Source organism: Mustela nigripes, chromosome 10, assembly GCF_022355385.1.
Source record: "Mustela nigripes isolate SB6536 chromosome 10, MUSNIG.SB6536, whole genome shotgun sequence".
Taxonomy (NCBI): Eukaryota; Metazoa; Chordata; class Mammalia; order Carnivora; family Mustelidae; genus Mustela; species Mustela nigripes.
Window position 1 is genome coordinate 49,612,227 of NC_081566.1, and position 24,430 is coordinate 49,636,656.

Genomic DNA, 24,430 nt, shown 5'->3' on the forward strand with positions numbered 1-24,430 from the left:
ATAATTTACTTATCTATAAAATCCAGTTAGTAATTATACCTACCTCATGAAGGTTGTAAAGTGCCTATAAAGGGTAAATGAGCTAATACTTGTAAATGTTTAAAGCAGCAGTACTAACACACGACAAATTCTGAATCATTTAATGTATGTGAATATATATATAAATACATATATATTGTACTTAATATCACTCAACTTTGTCAGTGGAAGGTGAAATGGTTAAAATAGATTTTTCTAGTGATATTTAAAATTGAATATCTCATAGGCACTGATGGACACAGGTATTTAATAATACTTTGGCTCTCAGTGTATAATATTTGTATTAAATCCAGATTTAGATGATTTAATTCTGTATCTATCTCACACCAAGAAAAATTTGAGAAATACCAACGTTTTAAGATTTTTCCCCCCTTTTTGAGTTATAGCTATACAAAGCAACCACTGTAGCACTCAGGTAGTGATTTTTTTTCTTGTTACTTTCTTTCTTTTTTCTTTTTTAAATTTTTTTTTTCAGTATTCCAAAATTCATTGTTTATGTACCACACTCAATGCTCCATGCAATACATGCCCTCCCTAATACCCACCACCAGGCTCACCCAACTCCCCAACCCTCTCCCCTCCAAAACGCTCAGTTGTTTCTGAGTCTACAATCTCTCATGGTTTGTCTCCCCCTTGCCACCCCCACTTTACCCCAACTCACTTCTCATCTCCATCTCCCAATGTCCTCTGTGTTATTCCTCCAAGTCAGTGAAACCATATGATAATTGATTCTCTCTCCTTGACTTATATCACTCAGCATAATCTCTTCTAGTCCTGTTCATATTGATTCAAAAGTTAGTTATTCATCCTTTCTGATGGAGGCATAATATCCATGGTATATATGTACCATATATTCTTTATCCATTCGTCTGTTGAAGGGCATCTTTGTTCTTTCCACAGTTTGGTGACTGTGGCCATTGCTGCTATGAACATTGGGGTACTGAGAGCCCTTCCTTTCACTACATCTGTATCTTTGCGGTAAATATCCAATAGAGCAATTTCAAGGTCATACTGTAGCTCTATTTTTAATTTCTTAAGGAATCTCCATATTGTGTAAGGTGATATCTCAATATGGTTTTGATTTGAATCTCCCTGATGGATAAAGATAATGAATATTTTTTTCATGTGTCTGTTAGCCATTTGTATGTCTTCTTTGGAGAAGTGTCTGTTCATGTCTTCTACCCATTTTTGACATGATTATCAGTTTTGTGTGTGTTGAGTTTGAGAAATTCTTCATAGATCTTGGATATCAGCCCTCTGTCTGTAGTGTCATTTGTGAATACCTTCTCCCATTCCATGGGTTGCCTCTTTGTTTTGTTGACTGTTTCCTTTGCTATGCAGAAATTTTTAATCTTGATGAAGTCCCAAAATTTAATTTTCACTTTTGTTTCCTTTGCCTTTAGTGATATGTCTTGAAAGAAGTTGCTGTGACTGATGTCAAAGAGATTACTGCCTATGTTCTCCTCAGAGATTTTGATAGATTCTTGTCTCATGTTGAGGTCTTTAATCCATTTTGAGTTTATCTTTGTGTATGGTGTAAGAAAATGATCGACTTTCATTCTTCTATATATAGCTGTCCATTTTTCCCAGCACCATTTATTAAAGAAATTGTTCTTTTTCTACTGTATATTTTTTCCTGCTTTGTCAAAGATTATTTGACCTTACGGTTGAGGGTCCATATCTGGGCATTTTACTCTGTTTTGCTGGTCTATGTGTCTGTTTTTGTGCCAGTACCGTGCTGTCTTGGTGATCACAGCTTTGTACTAAAGCTTGAAATCAGGCAACGTGATGCCCCCAGTTTTGTTTTTCTTTTTCAACATTTCCTTAGCAATTTGTGGTTTCTTCTGGTTCCATGCAAATTTTAGAATTGTTTGTTCCAGCTATTTGAAAAATGCTGGTGGAATTTTGATTGGGATGGCATTGAAAGTATAGCTTGTTTTAGGCAGTATAGACATTTAAACAATGTTTATTCTTCTGATCCATGAGCATGGAATGCTCTTCCATCTTTTTGTATTCTCTTCAATTTCTTTCATGAGTGTTCTGTAGTTCCTCAAGTATATATCCATTACCTCTTTGGTTAGATTTATTCCCAGCTATATTTTGGTTCTTGGTGCTACAGTTAATAGAATCAATTCTCTAATTTCCCTTTCTATATTTTCATTGTTAGTGTATAAGAAAGCAATTGATTTCTGTACATTTGTATCTTGCCACATTACTGAATTGCTGTATGAGTTCTAGTAGTTGCGGGTGGAGTCTTTTGGGTTTTCCAGAGAAAGTATCATGTCGTCTGTGAAGAGAGAGAGTTTGACCTCTTCATTGACAATTTGAATATGTTTTATTTCTCTTTGTTGTCTGATTGCTGTTGGTAGGACTATGTTGAACAAGAGTGGCGAGAGTGGGCATCCTTATCGTGTTCCTGATCTGAAAGGGAAGGCTTTCAGCTTTTTCCCATTAAGGATGATATTCGCTGTGGGTTTTTCATAGATATATTTTATGAACTTGAGGGATGTTCCCTCTATCCCTATATGCTGAAGCGTTTTAATCAGGAATGGATGCTGGATTTTGTCAAATGCTTTTTCTGCACCAATTGAGAGGATGATGTGATTCTTCTCTCTTCTCTTATTGATCTGTTGCATCACATTGATTGATTTGCGAATGTTGAACCACCCTTGCATCCCATGGATAAATCCCACCTGGTCATGGTGGATAATCTTTTTAATGTACTGTTGGATCCTATTAGCTAGGACCTTGTTGAGAATCTTAGCATCTATATTGGTCTGAAATTCTCCTTTTTGTTGGGGTCTTTGCATAGTGTGGGGATCAAGGTAATGCTGGCTTCTTAGAAAGAGTCTAGAAGTTTTCTTTCTGTTTCTATTTTTTGAAACAGTTTCAGGAGAATATATATTATTTCTTCTTTGAATGTTTGGTATAATTCTCCAGGGAATCCATCAGGTCCTGGGCTCTTGTTTTTTGGGAGGTTTTTGAGCACTGCTTCAATCTTGTTACTAGATATTGGTCGATTCAGGTTGTCAGTTTCTTCCTGATTCAGTTTTGGAAGTTTATAGGTTTCCAGGAATGCATCCATTTTGTCTAGGTTGCTTAAACTTATTGGTATATTACTTTGATAATCATTTCTGATGATTATTTCTATTTCCTTAGTGTAAGTCATGATCTCTACCTTTTCATTCATAATTTTATTAATTTGAGTTCTCTTTCTTTTCTTTTGGATTAGTTTGACCAGTGGTTTATTGATCTAATTGATTCTTTCAAAAACTAGCTTCTGGTTTCATTGATGGGTTCTATTGTATCTCCAGTTTGTATCTCATTTATCTCTGCTCCAATCTTGATTATTTCCCTTCTTGTGTGTGGGGTTGGCTTAACTTGTTGATTCTCCTGTTCTTTAAGGTGTAAAGAGAGCTGGTGTATTCTGGATTTTTTAGGTGTTTGTTTGTTTGTTTTGTTTTGTTTGTTTGTTTGCTTTTGAGTGAGGTTTGGATGGCTATGTATTTCCCCCTTAGGACCACCTTTGCTATATCCCATAGGTTTTGGACAGCTGTGTCTTCATTCTCATTGGTTTCCATGAATTGTTTAAGTTACTCTTTGATTTCCTGGTTGATCCTTAAGCAGGGTGGTCTTTAGCTTAAGTGTTTGAATTCCTTCCAAACTTTTTCTTGTGGTTGAGTTCCAGTTTCAAAGCATCGTGGTCTGAGAATATGCAAGGAATAATATCAATCTTTTGGTTTCAGTTGAGCCCTGATTTGTAAGCCAGTATGTGGTCTATTCCAGAGAAAGTTCTAAATGCTCTTAAGAAAAATTAGTATTCTGTTGTTTTAGGTGGAATGTTCTATGAGGTCTATCTGGTCCACTGTCATTCAGTGCTCTTGTTTCTTTATTGATTTTCTGCTTGGATGATCTGTGTTTTATTGAAAGTGGTGTGTTAAGATCCTCTACTGTTAATGTAATTATATCAGTATAACTCTTTATCTTGCTTAACAATTGTCTTATGTAGTTGGCTACTTCTGTAATGGGATCATAAGTACTTACAATTGTTAGATCTTCTTGGTGGATAGACACTTTAAGAATGATGTAGTGTCCTTCTTTATCTCTGACTACAGTTTTTACCTTAAAATCTAATTTACCTGATACGAGAATTGCAACCCCAGCTTTCTTTTGAGGCTCATTGGCATGAAAGATGCTTCTCCATCCCTTCACTTTCAGTCTGGATGTATCTTTAGGTTCCAAATGGGTCTCTTGTAGACAGCATATGGATGGATCCTGTCATTTTATCCCATCTGCAACCCCGTGCCATTTTATGGAGGCATTTAGGCTGTTCACATTGAGAGTGATTATTGAAAGATGTTTTTATTGACATCATGTTGCCTATAAAGTCCTTGTTTCTATAGCTTATCTCTGTAAATCTCTGTTTTATATCACTCTTGGGTTATTTCTTCTTTTATTGAAACCTCCTTAATATTTCTTATAGTGCTGGCTTGGTGATCACATACTCTTTTAACCTTGCAGGTCTTGGAAGCTCTTTATCTCTCCTTCCGTTTTGAACATCAACCTTGTTGGATAAAGTATTCTTGGCTGCAGCCAAGAAAAATTCTTTTCTCATTCAGTGCCCTGAATATGTCTTGCCAGCCCTTTCTGACTTGCCAGGTTTCTGTGGAAAGGTCTGATGTTATTCTGATGGACTTTCTCTTACATAAGGAATCTTGCCCCTAACTGCCCCCAGAAGCTCTTGTCTAAAATTATGGTTCATCAGTCTCACAATCAAGTGTCTTAAGGTCTTTCTAGATTCATTGATGTTGGGAGGGGGTGTTCTTTATACCTCAAACGTGAATGTTGGTTCCATTCCCCAGATTGGGAAAATTTTCATACAGAATTTGTTCAACTATATCTTCTAGTCTTCTCTCTTTCTCCACCCTGCAGGGACCCCAACAATTCTGATGCTGGAACATTTCATGGCATCATTTATTTCCTTAATTCTGTTTTCATGGCTTCTAAGCTGATTCTTCCATACCTCCTCCTGATCTTTTTCTCTATCAGTTTGTCCTCTAGATCACTAATTCTATCTTCGGCTTCAGTTACCCTAGCTGTCAGAGTATTTAGATTAGATTGGATTTCACTGATAACATTTTTAACTTCTTCCTAGGAAGTTTTCACTTCTGCCCTTAGAGAGTCTATAATGGCTTTCCCCAACCTATCCATTGCCTGGATAATTGTTATCCTGAATTCCCTTTCTGACATGCAGTTTATGTCCATTTCCATTAGTTCTGATGGAGAGGGCACAGTCTCTGAATTTTCCTCTGTTGGGTGTTCCTCCACCTAGCCATTTTGGTGAGGGGTGTTTGAGGAGATGTATAGCTGAATATATCAACTGTGATCCAGGCAAGGTGCACCCTGGACGCTTCTTAGAAATCAGAAGTCACCACCAAGAAGAAAGAAAAAAGGAAAAGAGAAAGAGAGAGGAAAAAAAGGGAAGACCCAACCAGAATGGGTCCCAAAGGTAAGATTTATAAGGTATACAAACAAAAACAGAGAAACAAAAAAGACTGACAAAAGTAAATGACAAGGAAAAAAAAGAAAGAACCCAGCCAAAATGAACCCCAAGATTTGTATAATACCAGAACAAAAGCAAATACACAGAACCACTGTGGGAGGGTAGGTTGTAAATCCTCAGTGTGGGTAAGGAAGGTTATTTTATTATTCCTGGGTATATCTTGATATCTTTTTTAAAGGACTCAACTTTCCAGAGATAAAGGGAAATTAAAAGTGGCTTATATATAGGGGTAGTATTGAATAGGGAAAGAAGATTACCTTGAAGCTTATATCTATATGTATATTAAAAAATAGAAAAGAAAAAGAAAAACACATATGCATGAAAAAAGTTCAAGTTAAAAGGTTGTTATGGAATATGTTGTATTAAACCTCTAGTTGTAATGGAGAGATTAAAAAAATTTAAAATAACAAGAATAGTGGGAATGAATTAAAAATAAAAATTATATCTATGAAATATAGAGGTTGTAGGGCAATACCAGGAGCTTAGTATATTGTTTTCCCCTGATATTGGGGTTTTACAGTTTTATGGGGACCCTGTGGTGGTTGTCCTCTCATTCTTTTGGCTGGATTTCTGGGGAGGAGCCTGCTGTGTTGTTTTTCAGTCAGTGTTGCTTGGGTTCTTCTTGCTACTTTTGACAGCATATTTTTTCAAGCAGAAAATCATTTTAAATGAAGCAAGTTTCGAATGGAGCTACCTGTAGAGAATTGTAAATAGAATACATAGGATCTGAACATGTTGTATTTAGATATTCAGGAAATATTTCAAATTAAAAGGTTCTCTAGAGAGTTTATAATCAAACTCAGACATAACCAATAAAAAAATCACTTGGTAGTGAAGTATTATTTCCCTTCCCTTTTTCAAACATTAAGGATGCACTATACTCATCAATGGCACAAAATTCCTCATATGTCCAATGCTCTTTATTATGTCATATAGGGATGCCTGGGTGGCTCAGTCAGTTGAACATCTGCCTTTGGGTCAGGTCATGATCCCAAGGTCCTGGGATCAAGTTCTGCATAAGTCTCCTTGTTTGGCAGGGAGCCTGCTTCTCCCTCTACCTGCTGTTCTCCCTGCTTGTTCTCTCTCTCTTTCTGACAAATAAAGAAATAAATAAAATCTTTATTATGTCATATAAAATTCATGTGTGTGTAACAATAAATTTCCTTAATTAGTTTAGATAAAATCCTTTTAAATATTATTTCCAGAACCTGAAATGAGGTAATTACATTTCCCTAGTCTTTCTTAAGGTCTTCTTTAAGCAAACTTTCCAAAATTGTTCTTATTTTCTGTGTTTCTTAATGAAAGTGCTAATGAGAATTTTCTCTTAATAGTTGTGTACATCCTATTGAACAGATATAATGTCAACTCTGTTTATTCAGAGGAGTCTTCTTCTATTTATTTTAGAAATTGAACGATTTTCAGTTATTGATGGTGTCTATATATTCACATCAGTTCAGCTGTTTTGATGGAACTTGCATCATTAACCTGTAACTAAATGTGTGATTGACTAAATTGCCCAGTGAATCTGTTTTATGGAGAACAAGATAGGGAGAGAGCTTTCATCCATTTTATATACATGACCAACTTTTTTTTTTTTTTTTGGTAAGTTCTAGTATTATTTAATTTTCTATATTTTACTTTTTTTCCCCAGAAGAATAGATCAAATATTTTAATAAATAAACTGATTGAATAAATTGATTTACTAACCAAGGTCATGATTTAATCCAGGAGCTGATGGTAAATAATGTATAAGATTTTCAAAACTTGTCAAACACAAAATTATCTCATCTTAAAATTGTGTTTTTAACAGTGTGTGTCAAGATACTTTAATTTTTAAAAAATGAATGTTAAAAACTGGAAACTATTTGGAAGAAAAGTTTTAGGAAAATAAATATGTTTCCATGGGAAATGAAGATGGATATTAGGAGAATATCCCAGAATAGAATCAGTGATTAAAACATTGTCTGGAGACTACAGTCAACCTCGTGGGTTCACAAAATTGATCTTGTTAGAACTGTGAATTGATCAGACTCAGTAAAATTGACTTACAACTAAAATGATTGAATTATAGATAAACCAGAGGGCCAATTTAAAAGGAAAAATGTAATTTTCAAGCAATTTGTGTCATTTGCCAAGTACTTTATTTATTGGAAAGAAATTATCAACCAGTATTTATCAGGTAGCCATGATATGTCATGTGCTATGCATGCAATATTTAAAAAAAGACACACAATTTCTGTACTTTCAGAAATAATTCAAATTAACAAAGATAATGGTGATTATGAAAGCACAATACACACGTCTCTACCACACAGAAATCCTTCTAAAACCAGTTGAGTCCTTGAGGCCAAATTTTGCCCAGTACTATGTTAAAATGCTGTCAGTATGTTCCCTTAAAATTCAGTTCACAAATCTCACAAGTATTAAAAAAAAAAAAAAAAGTTTCCTGTAGCTATAAAACACTTTCTCCAGTGCTCCATGGAATTTCTTTAAATTTATTTTTCAAGTACCTAGTAATGTTTCCTGGTTGCTCCTCAGATTGGTCCTTTTGGTTGTATCATGTTATCTATCATTTTTCTCCTCTTTTACATTGACAGTGTGTGCTTCTATTATCCCCCTATGCTGAAAAGACCAGTTTTATTATCTCACCAAGATATTACTGTTTTTAATGCTCACTGATATGGGAGTTCAGGTATTATATAATGTCCAAAACATCGTGTTTACATTGAAAACATCAATACACAATGTCCCACTAAACTACTCTATGCCATTGACCCTGCTCTTGCCAGTATCCCCAAGCTTGCTATGCCTAGATACAAAGGATATTAAAAGCTGCAGGTAACAGTATGATTAATGACTTGTTTTTAATGCTTAATATTTTTAAATCAACATATATTGAACTTCTGTGTATGTAACTTCTTCTTCTTCTTTTTTTTTTTTTAAGAGAGAGAGCACATGAGTGAGGTGAGGGGAGAGGGGCAGAGGGGAAGGAATCTTATTAAACAGGCTTCATGCCCAGTAAAGAGTGCAACCTAGAGTTTGATCTCATAACCCTGAGATTATAAACTGAGTTGAAATCAGAAGTTGGATATTTCATTGACTGAGTCTCCCAGGTGCCCAACGACTACTTGTTTTTGTTGCAGTTTTTCTACCAATGGCTAAGACAAACTCTACAGGGTGAGGAGCATGATCTGGAGAAGAGTCTTTTGTCTTTTTAATCTTCCAGACTCTTAAAAATTAATGGTGCACTTGAAAGCTCTCTGTCCTTCCTCCCCTGAAGTTGCTCTGTTCTCCCTTCAGGGATGGTAGGAGTTCTGGATATCTCTGAAGTCTAGAGTAAACATAAATAACTCTTAAATTTAATAAAATTTAAACTTAATAAAATTAAAATCTTGCTCTATGACAATTACATTGGGCTGCATTTATTTATTTATTTATATTTGTTTTGTTGCAAGCTTCTTTTTAAATTCTAGTTAGCATATAGTGTAATATTATATTCAGGAGTAGAATTTGGTGATTTGTACTTATGTATAACATCCAGTGTTCATCACCACAAGTGTCCTGCTTATGGAATATATTTTTTACAAATATATTTCAATGCTTGGAGCAATTTATCACCTACAAATTGATTTTTCTGTATCTGATATGATTTGTTATATTGACTTACATTCTCATTCATTTCTCTTGTTTTAGAAATTTGGGAAACCACTTCACTATGACCTTTGTGGTCTCAACCACAAATATTTGCAATTTAGCAATTTTGTTTTTTATAATAATTATGCAAATTTTGAAAGCTTATTATCACCTAATATATCATGTTCTCTCTCTCTTTTTTTTTTTTGAGGTTTTTAGCCGCTTTATTCATACTTGCCAAAAGTTGGAAGCAACCAAGATGCTTTTCTTGTTGTTGTTGTTTTTAACATTTTCATTTAATTTTTTTTCATGTTTATATACACTACTGTAAGTAAGACTTTATCACGAAGATTTGTTTTTTGTCTAAAAACTTTTATTTTAAAAGATTTTTGCTCTAAAGGATTTTTTTAGTTATGCTTTCTTCTATTTCCTTCTTTTTTAACTTTATTTTTTTCCAGTTTCATTGAAATATAACTGACACATACAATTGCTTAAATTTAAAGTTTACAGCATGATCTGACATATATATTTATTGTGGAATGATCATTGCAAGAAGTTTAGTTAACATCCGTCACATCTCATAATTACAAATTGTTTTCCTTGTGATAAGAAGTTTTAAGATCCCCTATCTTTGCAACTTTCAAATATACAATACAGTATTGTATTAATTAAAGAAATTAAAGATGCAAATAAGTGGAAAGATATATCATGTTCATGGATCAAAAAAATTGGAAAAAATAATATTATTAAAATAGCCATACTATCCAAAAAATTGATGATTCAATGCAGTCCCTATCAAGATATCAATGACACTTTCCAAGAAAAAAATTGAAAAAAAAAAATCCTAAAATTCACATAGGACTATAAAAGACCAAATAGTTAAAGCAATATCGAGAAAGAACACAACTGGAAATGCCACACTACCTGATTTCAGACAATATTACAAGGCTATAGTAATTAAAACTATATAGTACTGACATTAAAAAAAAATAAAGCAGACAGGTCAATTAATTTTTGACAAAGGTGCCAAAATACTATAATGTGGAAAGATAGTCTCTTCAAAAAAACAAAACAAAACTAAGTTGGGGAAACTAGATATTCACATCCAAAAGAATGAAACTAGATACCTGTCTTTCACCACATACAAAAAAGAACTCAAATGGATTAAAGGATAAATAAAAACTTAAACTCTTAGAAGAAAACATAGGTGATAAGATCCCTGACATAGATCTTGGCAACTATTTTTCAATTTTGACACCAAAAGTAAAGACAATAAAAACAAAATTAAACAAGGGGCACTACCTCAAACTGCAGAGCAAAATAAACAAGCAACAGAATGATATGGCAGCTACACAGTGGGAGAAAATATTTTCTTTTTAAAAAATATTTTATTTATTTATTTGACAGAGAGAGAGATCACAAGTGGGCAGAGAGGCAGGCAGAGAGAGAGGGGGATGCAGGCTCCCTGCTGAGCAGAGAGCCCTATGTGGGGCTCAATCCCAGGACCCTGAGATCATGACCTGGCCTGAAGGCAGAGGCTTAGCACACTGAACCACACAGGCATCCCTGGAGGAAATATTTTCAAACCACGTATCTGATAATGGAATTTATGACTCAACAGCAGAAACAAAAACAAAAACAAAAATAACCCCAATTTCAAAATGGGCAAAGGATCTAAAGAAACATTCTGTAAAAGAAGACATCCTAATGGCTAACAGGTATATGAAAAAGTGTTCAACATCATTAATCATTAGTGACATGCAAATCAAAATTACCATGAGATATCATTTTGTACCTGTTAGTATGTCTAGTATCAACAAAGTCAAGACAGAACTAATGCTGGTAAAGACACAGAAGAAAGGAAATCCTTGCAAATTGGTGGTCGTCCTGTAAATCAGTATAGCCATTATGGAAAACAATATGGAGATTGAATTTGCCAAGGGAGTAGAACTTAAATCTCCCACAAAAAAAGTTAAATATGTGTAGGGATGGATATGCTAATAAACTCATGAGGGGCATACTTTCACAATGTATATTAAATCATCATGTGCATTTTAATATATTGCAATTTTATTTCTCAATTATACCTCAAGAAAGCTGAAAAATGATACATTACACTATGGAATACTCAGCAACAGTTAAAATGATTTAAAAAAAAAATATATATATATATATATATATATCAACAGGGAAAAATCTCTAAGATAGATCATTGAGGGGAGAGAGCTATTGCAGAGAAATTTATATGTACAGTTGATCTCAATTATGTAAAAATATATGCACACAAAACCATGTTATGTATAATTATGCATAAAGAGAGCGATTGCATAGAGGAAATGTCTGAAAGTTCAGGATATGAATCAATTGCAAGGTAATGGAATCAGGAAAGTAGTTAATGTAGATTTCTGCTTTATTTGGAAACCATGAATGTATATAGAGAGAATATATATTGGTATTCATTGTCTCATCAGAAATTGCTAAAATAGGGACATCGGGATGGCTAGTCACTTAAACATCCCACTGGATTTCAGCTGAGGTCATGATCTCAGGGTTTTGGGATTGAGTCCAACCTCTGTCTTGAGCTGAGCATGGAGCCTGCTGGAGATTCTCTCCCTCCCTCTACCTGTCCCCTGCCCTCCTGCACAGAACCTGTGCATGCTCTCTCTCTCTCAAATAAATAAATAAATAATAAAAATAAAAATAAATAAATAAAACCTGAATGCAAAATAGAAGATAAAAAAAGTAAACATATAAGTGTAAAAGGCACATAATATGATTATATATGTAGATATACTGATTCTCTCATTTCAATTTTGTGAGAAATTAAATTATAATGATAATCAGTGTATTATGCTGCTTAATTTCAAAAAATAGATCTGTCATATAACATATACCCAGATACATTTAAATTAAATATTTTTTAAAACACAAATACATAAATATAAATATAAATATACCTAAGTATATACAATTCATGACAAAGAAAGTAATTTTCACTATAATGAGTACTTGCAATTTAAAATGTTTTTGACTATATATATATTCAAATTTTTCTCTCCAAAACTGGCATTAACAATATTTAAATGTCAAATGTCAAACCAGAAAATAAATAATTGTAGCATACCTTTTTTTTTTTTTTTTTAAGATTTTAATTATTTGAAAGAGAGAGCACAAACAGGGTATGGGTAGGGGGAGAGGAAAAAGCAGACTCCCTGCTAAGCAAGGAGCTCAATGTGGGATTTGATCTTAGTACCCTGGGTTCATGACCTGAGTTGAAGGCAGACACTTAACTGACTAAGCCACCCAGGGCCCCTAATGGTATTCCTAAAATATATTAATACCACAAGAGAAGAAAATTTGTTCTTTTTGTTCTTTTTTTCCTAAAATATTGCTTTGTGCATCACTTGGCCCTCAACAATATTTGATTAATGGATAACATTCAGGAAAATGCCAGTAGCAACAGAAGAAAAATACTGATTTATGGGAAAAAATATTAAAAATAGCAAATACACATGTAAAAAATATGTGCATAACTTTGTACATGTGCACGAGCATATTCACACACATAAGTGTTTGCGCACATAAAAGAGATGGGAAAATGGATATTGGAGAAGATAAGGCAATTATTTTAAAGGTTTTATGGTTTAGCTTTCTTTTTTAGACCTGCAATGACCCAAAAGGGATTCTGCCAAGGCTAGATCAGTGGAAGAGAATTTATGGTATCAGGAGAGCGCTCAAAGACCATTCCCGGAAGAAGCTGTGAGTTGACCTGTGACATTGGCATCTTTGTAACTGCTAACTCAGATGTCTTGTCTCTTTTTCCTTTCTCATACTACCAGAGATAATCTTCTTTTCCTTCCACTTTGAAAATAAATGTCTTAATCAAAGAATAATAAAGAGTAACTAACTTACAAATGAGAAACTGAGAATCAAATGGTTCTTCTAAAATAACCAGTCTGTCTTTAAAGAAGACTTAATCTAAGGGAAAGGAAAAGGAAAAAAAGTTAATCCTGAAATGATAAGGTATATAAATTCCACTGGTGAAAACCATAACTTGGGAAACTGTGACATATGTTTCCAGAAAAGGATTACTTGATGATGGTATCTGGAGGTAATCCTAATGCTGAAAAGAACACTTCATCATAAATATCTTTTTCTGAAATAATAATTCCAGCCCCTAAAAAAGATGATTGTTGAGAATTCCTTCCAGGAGTCTCATAGATTACAATAAAGGTGACACAGATTGCTGTTCTTGAGTTGACGAAACATGGCTGGAACAATAATGTTGGAAAATGCTATCCTGTTTTGTGTGTGGTTCCTGATGTGCTAAATATATCATACATACCTGTTCAATAATGATTAATTGAGAATATGCAGTAATCCAAGACCTAAATATAAGGGGTTGGAAAATTTATAGAAGTTGTTTCTTTACCAAAAAATGATCTGCTGAAAAAGTAAATGCTTTGATAATGTCCCAAGTATCATGCCAGAAGTTTACTTCTAGGATCTGGCATTGGATGATATGATCACAAAAACATTTATGAAATATCATTTATACTAATATAATAGTATTAATGATTGATTATTTTCAATGTAACACTTTTTTCTTCAAAATATTATTGAAGTAATTTAATGTAAGTGTGAAAAAAAAACAAAACACTTTACCATGCTAGAAAAGTTTATATGGTATAAAAAGAAAAAGAAAATATAAATTTTCAAAATAGTATATCTATCACTTTATGGTCAAGAGGTTACTGTCCATGTATGACTAAGACAAATAGTGAACAAGTTAATAAATATAGGCCGTGTCGTTTATATCTGTGAAACAGTGGATTTAGATCTGATTAATATTCAAGAGCTCAAAAATGCAAGAAGGTCAGACATTACACAGCTCTAATAGTCTCTCTTCCCACTTAAAAAAAGGGAGGGAGAACAGCAACAACAACAACAAAAAAACCATGGCATTTCCTCTGGTTTCTTCAGTCTTTGGTTCTTTTCCCTGCCTCCCCATCTCTAAGTGAGCGGGCATAAGTTTAGACCTCTGGGCTTTGCTTAAAAGAATCCACATTAATTACCGCTCATCAGCATTCATCATGGTGACAGATCCTGTTAGCGGGGCTGTTTATTTTGTTCTCACCTTTTCTGCTTGGCTGTCAGATGGAAGAATTTTATGGTTCTTGAGGGAACAATCCTTCTCTATGACCAGCTGCTTTGAAGAAAAAAAAAAAAGTATCTTCTCTTCAGTGTTGTACTGGCTTTGGTTAATTCCTTGTAAATGAAATGGCACAAATGCAGCAATTAATAGTCTCCTTTAATTGAGTTCATTTATAACAGAGCAGAGTTAAACCAACCAAAAAGTCACTGAACAAAATCCTGAATGTAATAATATTTCAAGTGCTTTTCAAAGATAATAACTAGACTTACATTGTCCTGTGAAGGCTATGTTTGTATATTGCTTAACTTAAACAATAAGTATAATAATGCACTGTTATTTTACAAAAATGATTTGCATTGCTTTTGTTTTACACGCCTGTATATGATGTTTTGGCTTCTTTTGGATCAATCAGTTTTTATTGCTGCAGGCTTTTTAAATTATATCTTAACTCTATGTTTAATACTCAGCATCCCTTGCCAGATTTTTTAGGATAAACTTAACATCTTTGCTTATGAAAAGGATAAGTTTATGCTAAAAAGTGAACATGAGCTTCAAATAATCAGATGCTTAAAAAAATAAACAAACAAACAAAAAAACAAAAACAAAAAAACTGGAGGAGTACCAGGAGAGATCTGTGGCTTCTAGTTAGGGTGAATCTAGCAATTTTAGAAAAATTACTAAAAACAACTGAAAAAACAGCTGAATGAAAATTTTCTTAAGTATCAAGTAGCTGACAAACACTTGAAAATTACTGGCCACAATAAAGAAAAAGAATTTTCAAGAGGTAAATCCAGTAATGGGTCTACCTTTGAACTATAGGAGTGTGATCCTGGAGTCCCAGAGATGGCTGAAATAAAAGAGGGACTTGGGTAGTGTTACAGGATTGAAGAAATGAATACAAGGTACCTTAAAAGTAGCAAGTACAAATCAGATATAAATTTTCCCTGATAAGGATTTCAGTCCTGCTTGGGGTCATTGTCCCTATCTAGAAAATTGCAAGATTCAAAATTGAATTGAGAAAAAATAATTGAATTGAGGCGATGATGTGTTGCTAAGTCCAATTCAAAAATAAATTCAAGCACTCTATGGAAAAAAAAAAAATTACATAAATTTCCCTCTAAATAATTCTGTAAGTATTTTGATTTTCATACTTAATGTCTGTCATTCAATCAAAGATATTCAGACACACTAGGCTGTAAGATGAGTAACACACAGCACAAGAAATGTTATAGTGGATTATTATACAATGATTGTGAAATAAGCATGGTTGATGTGATCATAGAGTTAAAAAATTAAGCTTCAAAACTTCACAAAGGACCTGGAAACTGTAGAAAGTAGCAGTAAATTTTTTTTTAAATCCCTAGTAAAATTTCTAATCTTAGTATTGCAATGAGCAAGACTAAAATTCAGTGGTTGAAGAGTAGCTTGGCTATAACTTAATGAAAAATTATTATATTGGAAGATAGTTGGAAGAAAATATCCAAAATGAAAAATGAGACAAAAGAATTACAAATAAATATAAAAGAGAATTTAGTAAACTTAGAAGATGTAAAAAAGATCTAACATATATTTAGTCCAAGGAAATATATAGAACATAGCAAAGGAAATACGTGGAAAAAATAAGAAGAGTTGAAAATTTTCCAAAACTGATAAAAAATATCAATTTACAGATTTAAAGAATTCAATAAATCCCAAACAAGAAAAAATAGAATAACCTTCCCCCATTTAGATATATGTAGTTTCTATGCAGAAGTTATATTAAGAAAATAATAATAATAATGGAATCCTACAAATAGTCACTAAAAAGAGTAGAAATAGTTAAAAAGGAACAACAGGCTCATGGGGATGTTTCAATAACAGGGATAGAAGTGAGAATGAGCAAATAATATATTAAATATTTTTAGGGAAAATAACTGCCAACTCAGAATTCTGTACTTCCTAAAGCGCCTTTTGTTCCATGGTACATAATTAGTCTTTTCTCTTTGGCTGTTCTAATAGTGTTTCAATTTCTTTGTTGTTCTACAGTTTTGATGATAAAAGTGTAGATTTCTTGTTTTCATTATTTGTTTGTTTAAAATATGATGCTTGGAAATGATTCATCATTCTAAGTCTTCTATTTCAGAAATTGCACCCTCATTATATTTCTATAGACCATTGATTATATACCAATTATAGACCAATGCATATAATTCTGTATTTACCATTCTATTTACTTCCATTCTGAAATTTGGGGTATATGTATATGATAGTCTCCTGTACATTTTGTGTCTCTTAAAATTTCCTTGTTAGAATATTTTCCAACTCATTTTTCTATGTTGCTACATCGATAATCTTGTCAACTTTATTTTCCAATCCCTTTATCTTCTGTTCATCTCTTTAAATCTGCCTTTCCCACATTTTTTTTTTTATTATTGTATTTTTAGTTTCTAAATTAAACCAAATCTTTATTGGGTTCTATTTAAAAATCTGCCCAGTCAGGTTTTTAATAGTTTCTAATGCTTTACTCACACTTTATTTTTTTAATTAAATTTATTTATTTTCAGCATAACAGTATTCATTATTTTTTTCACCACACCCAGTGCTCCATGCAATCCGTGCCCTCTATAATACCCACCACCTGGTACCCCGACCTCCCACCCCCCTCTTTACTCACTCTTTAAATTGTTTTTTTTTCCCTTTAAAAAGTCTAACTTACGTATTTTGCCTTCTGTCATCTATTAATTCCAAACCTCCTACCCCGGCAGGTATGAGTTATCAGTTTTGTTTTGTTTTGCTTTCCTCCTAATAGATCTTTCATGATTTTATCCTTAAATCTTATTTTATTTTATGTTACTATTTCATTTTATTTTATGTGAAATTTTATGATCCTTGAACATATATATAAGCATTCTTTCTAACCTTCTCTGTATCATTCTAGTGTTAATGTATATGCTACCGAAGCAAGCAGATGATATATATTTTTTTTTCCTAAGTGTTGCTATTACCCACTGGTATTAGGAATTATTGATCCAAATCCATACTCATTCAAGCTTGTGGTTAGAAATTAGTGTGGTCAATTCTCTCTCTTCTTATTTGTTCCCATTTAATCTAAATCCAATGTAAATAAAAACATCGAAGTTAGTTTTTTTTTTCCCCAACATGCATGCTGATGGAATCACTCTTAATAAGTTCAGATTTATATGGGGCCTTTTAATTTTTTTTTTTTTTAAGATTTTATTTATTTGAGAGAGAGAGAGAGGGAGAGAAGGCTTGCCCTGGAGCTGGGGGACGGGCAGAGGGAGAAGGAGAAACAGACTCTCCCTGAGCAGGAAGCCCTATGTGTGGCTCAATCCCAAGACCCCGGGATCACAACCCAAGGACAGATGCTTACCTGACTGGGCCACGCAGGCACCCTGAAGTCTGTTTTCTAACTTCCTTTCATAACCAGTTCCCAGTCTCTGTCCCCTTTTTTTTTTTTTTTTTTTAAGATTTTATTTATTTATTTGACAGACAGAGATCACAAGTAGGCAGAGAGGCAGGCTGAGAGAAAGAGAAGGAAGCAGGCTCCCTGCTGAGCAGAGAGCCCGATGTGGGACTCGATCCGAGGACCCTGAGATCATGACCTGAGCCGAAGGCAGCGGCTTAACCCACTGAGCCACCCAGGCGCTGGTCTCTGTCCCTTTTATGCCTTTGCAGTATATTTAAATTTGTGTTACATAATAGTATGGTCTGACAAGTTCCCTAGAAGTAAAGACTGACTTCCTTAACTGCATTTTCACATACTTCACAGATACTTCACATCATCGCTGGCCTCTAAATTTTCTCTCCGCAGGTCCTCAGAAATAATTTTGTAATTAATGTTTTCGCATTAGAAGTACTTAAGACTCGCAGGAGTTTTTCTTCTCAAGTAGTATTCTCTACCTTAGAAACAGAACACACAGGTTTGAATGAACTTTAATATCTTAATATCATTTGGTCAAGCTTTACAATACAGTGCCTTGTTTTGGGTATATATGTGTGTATGTGTTTAACATTCCAAAACATGTGTCTGCTACACAAGAGAAATCTACACTCATTTTATATTTATACTCATTTTATTACTCTATTTTTTTAGTAAAGATTAAAATTTTCTTCATATCTATCCTGCACATGTCTTCCCGTTTATTTTTAGACTTTATAATTTTATTGCTGTAGTAAATGTGATATTATCTTCAATTAAAATTTGATGGAGTTATTTTTTATGATGTTTGTAACAGGTACAGAATGCACGCGGCTAACTGGCTCGTAATCATTCTTCAAGGGTCATGTCCATCTTCTCTGGTGGCCAGGAGTCTGGGGGTAATCATGTACCCAAGCTGAGTGAATCATAATGTTTTCTTCCTTTGATCGCAGCCTTAGATCCTACTGAGTAATCTGACATACGTCAAATCAAAATCTTTATAATATTTTTAATTAGATCTCTGAAAGAAGGAGATCTAAGGATGTAAACATGTCTGTTACTACCAGAATCTGGGTCTAATACCACGAGAGAGTCTATCAGAGAAAATAAAATAAAATATATAAATAAAACAGAATAATATGTGAGAGATACAGATTTCGATGCTGATCCTAGCTTTGACAAATTCTACGAAATTTAGTTATGTGACTTCACAAATATGTCTGTTTGTCTGTTTATGTATTTATTATCTCATTTTGCTTAAGCCAGTGTAAATTATAGTTGCTATTGCTTCAAGATATTACATTAGAAATATTTGTACCTTTTTTTTTTACCATATTTAATTTTTTATTTTTTATAAACATATATTTTTATCCCCAGGGGCACAGGTCTGTGAATCACCAGGTTTACACACTTCACAGCACTCACCAAAGCACATACCCTCCCCAATGTCCATAACCCCACCCCCCTTCTCCCAAACCCCCTCCCCCCAGCAACCCTCAGTTTGTTTTGTGAGATTAAGAGTCACTTATGGTTTGTCTCCTTCCCAATCCCATCTTGTTTCATTGATTCTTCTTCTACCCACTTAAGCCCCCATGTTGCATCACCACTTCCTCATATCAGGGAGATCATATGATAGTTGTCTTTCTCTGCTTGACTTATTTCGCTAAGCATGATACGCTCTAGTTCCATCCATGTTGTCGCAAATGGCAAGATTTCATTTCTTTTGATGGCTGCATAGTAATATTTGTACCTTTTTAAGAAAATTATAAATTTAGTTACAATAATAGAAATAAAAATAAACTATAACTCTAAACCTATGCACCTAGATTCATTGTTCTTACAGTAAGAATTGTCAATAATGCATGTAATGTTTGACATCACTTATCCTTTTCTTGCCAGTTATCTCTTTACTGCCTCCTGGCCCCATTTACCCTGTTGTGCCCTGCTCTGCTGGGGCTGAAGGAGATTCTGTAACCATTTCTTTCGCAAGCTGGCACAGTGTTTGACTTCGCCAGTAGGGGGCACGGGAGGGACACTGAAAGACCGCTGAGACAGGTCATTTTCTAGTTCCATCACTTGCTACCAATTTTCTGTCTGTTAAGAAAAATTACTGGCATTTTAAAGTCTTTGCTAACTTAAAAATCTGAATTATCTATGGACCTGCTTCTATTAGTTATTTTTTATCTTGATATTGGCCGTATTTTCCTGCCTTTTTATATGTCCAACTTTTTTTTTTTTTTTTAAATGTTTGCTTGACATTTGCATCTTAGCATCAGATGATACCTTTTCCCCACTGGGGAATGACTGTTTGTCTCAGTCTGTCGGTAATGGAGCCCAAGCAAGGCAGGGGCTTCAATTTTGGCTAAGACTTACTATACATTTGATTTGTTACCTTTTGTTGAATGTGACTCTCTTGGGTTTTTACCTGAGAACAAGATGGATCTCTATCTCCAGAGCCCTGAAAGACTGTGAAGGGCAAGTTTTCCCTTGAGCAATCTCTAAATTATTTTTTCACCCTTTATTCCTGCAGCTTAAAATTTTGGCAGATGTTTTAAGGGGCTGTTTTAGTCACGTGTCTGAGGCAGCCACCACCTTCGAGGACATTTGTCTCCCAAACACTATAAGACTAACAGAGATTTCATGCTGATTTACTGGACCAGTCTGCCCCAGAAATCAGCCAGGATATGAGAAAAGTCACAGTTGCCTTTGAGGGTCCTTCAGTTTTCCATCCCACGCAGCAGTCCTGTGCATTTGGGAAACATGGCTCTTTCCCATAGTGTTGATCCTGTTGCTGTGGGCAAACTGGAATCTCAGCTTATGGCCAGAATCAAATACCTCCTAGGGGGGAAACAGGCCACCTGTGAAGGACTCTACTCCACAGATTTGGTATACAGTGAAACATATAATTTTTGTAATTTATCTGACTTTCCTTATGAATTTTTGTGCGGTGTGGAAATATTAACAATCTACCACAACCCACCTGAAAATACAAGTATTTACTTATCTTTACTAGATATGTTTTCACGTAATAAAATCAATTCAATCTAGATACACACTTTGAAAAGTTCTGGCAATTATATATGATCCTGTGGCCACCAAAAGTAACTGACATTTCTATCACCCTAACGTGTTTCTCTACACTTCAGTGAAGATGATTCTCTAGCTATATGTTAATTTTTTCTTAGAGATGATTTTTTTTCTTTTTTTCTTTTTTCTTTTTTAAATATTTATTTATTTAATTATTTGACAGTGAGAGACACAGTGAGAGAGGAAACACAAGCAGGGGGAGTGAGAGAGAGAAAAGCAGGCTTCTCACATAGCAGAGAGCCAGATGCTGGGCTGGATCCCAGGACACTGGGATCATGACCTGAACCAAAGGCAGACGCTTAAGGACTGATCCACCCAGGTGCCCCTGATTTTGTTTTCTTATCGAATTTCTTTCCTAAGTGCTGTCAACTCTTATGTCACAACTCGTGTTTGTTTGTTTTTATATATTTCCACTCCAAGTTTTTGAATTTCTGAATTGTGGCATCCTGCTATATCTTTCATTGCTTATTTAATTATAATTAATTTGTTTTGAAGTATTGTGTTCTCCCTTTTGTGGTTGGGTTTTGGGGAAGTGTTTTTACTAGCTAATTAATATGGATTATCTCCTGTTTTATTCTTGCTATTTCTTTTTATGGATGATGCCTGCCTTTTCCCATTCATTTTAATTTATGCTGATATTTTTTCTGGATCAACAATTACAAGTATTTCTAAAGCAAGGCCAACTTTCTAGGTAATCTTTCCTGTTGGTAGGCAAATGCAGTTTCTTAAATACACGGCACCTTTTTTTGATAGAAAAGTTTGCTAAATCTGATTTTGTAATGAGACCTTTGCTTTTTACCTTCTAGTTTGTTTTTTATATCATCATCAGGTCTCTAAGTGCTCTTTCTCTTCTAAGAGTCCTTCCCTCCCTTAAAAGTAGTGTCTTCTAAACACTATTGTGATTGTGAACACACCAAACTATGCCTGTAAGTTCCCTAGTAGTCAGTGCTCTGATCTGCTCCTTCTTAGGCCATTTCTCAATATTTCCTTTCTGAGGGCCAGAACTTTGTCTCTGCAGGTGGTGTTACTCATTTTTCCACGATTTATCCATTTATCCACTATTAGGACTTTGCTATATTTTCCTTATTTTCACTTAATTTTTACCTGTCTCTATGTAGTGCTGTGGAATTAGAAGTAGGCATGAGTATTTTCAAATATTTGCATATATTGTAATAGGGTTCCCCAGAGAAAGAGAGCCAATAGGAAATACATATGTATATGTATACAATCCCTCATTTCCACTTTTCCCTTTCTCAGTGTTTAATGCAATATTCATGATGTTCCAGTTATCCCAGACCACATCTGTACACACACACACACACACACACACACACACACGTGTCTGTTAAGAAAAATTAAATCTTTTACTGGCATTTTAAAGTCTTTGCTAACTTAAAAATCTGAATTATACGTGAGTGTGTGTGTGTGTGTGTGTATAATTATTGTTTATTTATTTTTTTTTTTTACTGAAGAACTGAGAACCAGATTAGCTGCTGGTATAAGCCCTAGATTCCAAAAGCCTGAGAACCAAGAACTCCAATGTCAGAGGGCAGGAGAAGAAGGATAGCCTAGACCAAGGTGAAAGAGAGAAAATTCATCTTTCCTCTGGTCTTTTTGGTCTGTTCAGACTCTCACAGACGAGCTGATCCTCTTCTTACTTTGGTGAGGGAAGATCTTCTTTATTCAGGATATCGATTCAAATGTTAACCCTCTCTGGAAACATCTTCAAAGATATATTATTTTACAAGCTCTCTGGTCATCCCTTAGCCCAGCTTTGACACATAAAATGAACCATCACATATAGGAGAGCAGAAATTGGAAGAAGACTCCTAGTTTTGATTGAGTTTGATATTTGGAAGAGGTAGGAGATTTTTTTAAAGCAAATTCTGTATTTCTGACCTAGTTCCTTAACTTTATTTGGATGTCTGGCAATTTAGGTGTTTACCTGAGAAAGCCAATTCTTCCCTCATTTCCACTTTTCCCTTTCTCAGTGTTTAATGCAATATTCATGATGTTCCGGTTATCCCAGACCTTTTTAAGTTGTAAAATACATAAACTCATTGCAGCCTCAAAACCTTTGTGTATCTTTTTTCCCTGAATGTTCATGCTTTAGATCTTTAAATACCTAAGTCCTTATTATCTGAATGTCTGGTCATATTTTACCCATCCTTTCAGAATTTTGGGGAATTCCAACCAAAGTAACCCCCACTCATCAATGAAATAACCCTCCCTTATAACTACAGTACCTCTTTTTTTTTTTTTTTTTTTTCAAAATGCTTATCACTCTATGAAATGTGTTGGGTATATATCTGTTCACATATTTGTAAGCTGCCTTCTCCAGTAGCATGTAGCTTCAGAAAAACAGACATTATATTTGTTATTATTGTATTTTCACCATTTATAATCATGCCTACACACAGTAGGTATGAGACACATATTTGTTGAACAAATAGTTTTGTCAGATTCAGTTTGACTTTTTTTTTTCCTCCCATTTGTAAACAGTAGTACTCTGAGCAAAATCCAATATTTTGCCAGAAAACAGTGTCAACTCTGTATTCCATTTTGATTTATCACATGAGGAGTGTTCTCTGTTCTGGAAGTAGGATTACTGGATCAAATTGAAACTTTGAATTATGATTCAATTTATAGTTTTTGTATAGACATCATCTGAAAGTTATTTAAACTCCTGTCATTATCAATAAAGAAGCATTTTATGTCATTCTGACCTATGTGTAAGTTCAGAGGGAGACTTCCCTGCTGAAAAGCATTTCTTGTGATGTAGGCTTTCTAAGTTTCTCTGTATGATTTCTCTCCATGCACAACTTTCACTCTGCAGGGAATATTATTTACCCAATATTCTTTACTCTACCTCAAAGCTGTAAGCACTTTCAAGAAGCTCACTAACAAGATATAAACATAACATTTATCATTTCACAAATGTTTGCTTTTCTTTGAAACCCTTTTCCTGAAACTTAAAGTCTACAACAAACCTCAGTCTTTAAAGGTCCATAACAAAGGCAGAGAAAACTAAAAATGAGAAAATTGCACAACACTCTGGGTACTCTTCCTTTGAGCTCTGTGGGGTTCTCAATTTTTCCAAGACATTTTAGCCAAAAGAAGACGATGCAATTTTGGCTGTTCCTTCTCTGAGCAGTATCCCTGGGGCAGAGTATATTAAATAATGAGAGAAAAAGAAAGAAAGAGAAAGAGAAAGAGAAGGAGAAAGCGAAAGAGAAAAAGAGAGAGAAGTAACCATACTATGCTAAAGTCTGCTCTTGTCAGCATGTATTTTCACTTGGCATTTCTGAGAGCCACATTTCACAAACATCTCTGTGCCACACTGTAAGAGTCACTATATATTACAGATATTACAGGGTTAGGAAAATTCAGAAATATATGCTACTGAAGGACAATAACATAGAAAATAAATAGTACTCTACAAATTTAATAACAAAAGTGTAGAAAATGTGCATTACTCAATGAACACTGAAATAATTAGCAATTTGTACATAATTCTCCTAACAAAACGTTGCCC